Genomic DNA, 1,120 nt, shown 5'->3' with positions numbered 1-1,120 from the left:
AGTAACTTGTCTTAGCTGTGTTTTGTAAAATACAGTCACATTTCAATCATTATACATTATTAATGTATATAGATAATTGCCATTTTGAAATAAGTTCTTAAACTTATTTTTCTTAAAACATAGAACAGTAAATAAAGAATTATTAGAAAATAATTACATTTTCTAATTATGACCTATGACTCGGTTGCTGCTTGAGGTACGTTGCTAAGCCTTTAAAAATTTTGCACGTGAAGGACATGAAACAAAATATATTTTTTTACGTTTTATATATACACATTTGAATAACTAAAAAATCAGAAATTACTACATTCATACCATAAAATTCTACTATAATTTATCAAGCTTTATTTGGGTCTAAAAAAAATATGAAATTTGAAGCAGACTAAAGACACAATCGACCTCAATGAAATCTTGGTTCAAATGGTGAAATGAACATTAGAAAAGCTGAGAAAACTACTAGGGGGCATTCTGAGCTTCCGATTGGTTATTCATGTCATATATCGAAGTAAGTGTATATAAGGGAGCATTTCCTAAAATGGAAAGAGGTGAGTGGGGTGCCACTGTGTAGGATTTACTACGTGAGCAATATCTTAGCAAATAGAAAAGATAAGACTTTCTTATTTTATATTCTAGCTTTTCAATATCTGTAATTTGAATTTCTAATTCGTATAAAACTATAGACTTATTATTTTGACTTCACAAACATCTAATTTGAACCAGTGCTGCATTCAACATACCATGTTACACACAAAAATCGATGTTTAGCTGTGTTTTTTAAAATTTACTTTTAAATTAAGTAATATATAGTATTAAAATTTGAATTATAATCCACAGTTTGATACCAAACTTATTGACATAAATTCATAAAATAGTAGTTCAATAAAGTTTTGAATGCGAGTCAACAAACACGATGACATGGCTTTTCACCTGTGACCCGTCTCAAAAGGGTTAATTAGCAGGTTATATATAATTTAAAGTCCTTGCTTACCAGCCTACTTATTTTGACTTTTTTTTCGACATCTAACAAAAATAAAAATTGAAGTTTCACACAAACTTCTGTACTTATTTCAGTAAATCTATACCGTTTTAAAATTAGTGCAGCTTTTTTTTTATTGTGGAA

The sequence above is a fragment of the Limulus polyphemus genome, unplaced genomic scaffold (assembly GCF_000517525.1).
Source record: "Limulus polyphemus unplaced genomic scaffold, Limulus_polyphemus-2.1.2 Scaffold804, whole genome shotgun sequence".
In the NCBI taxonomy this organism is placed as follows: domain Eukaryota; kingdom Metazoa; phylum Arthropoda; class Merostomata; order Xiphosura; family Limulidae; genus Limulus; species Limulus polyphemus.
Note: the sequence above shows the minus strand (reverse complement) of the source record.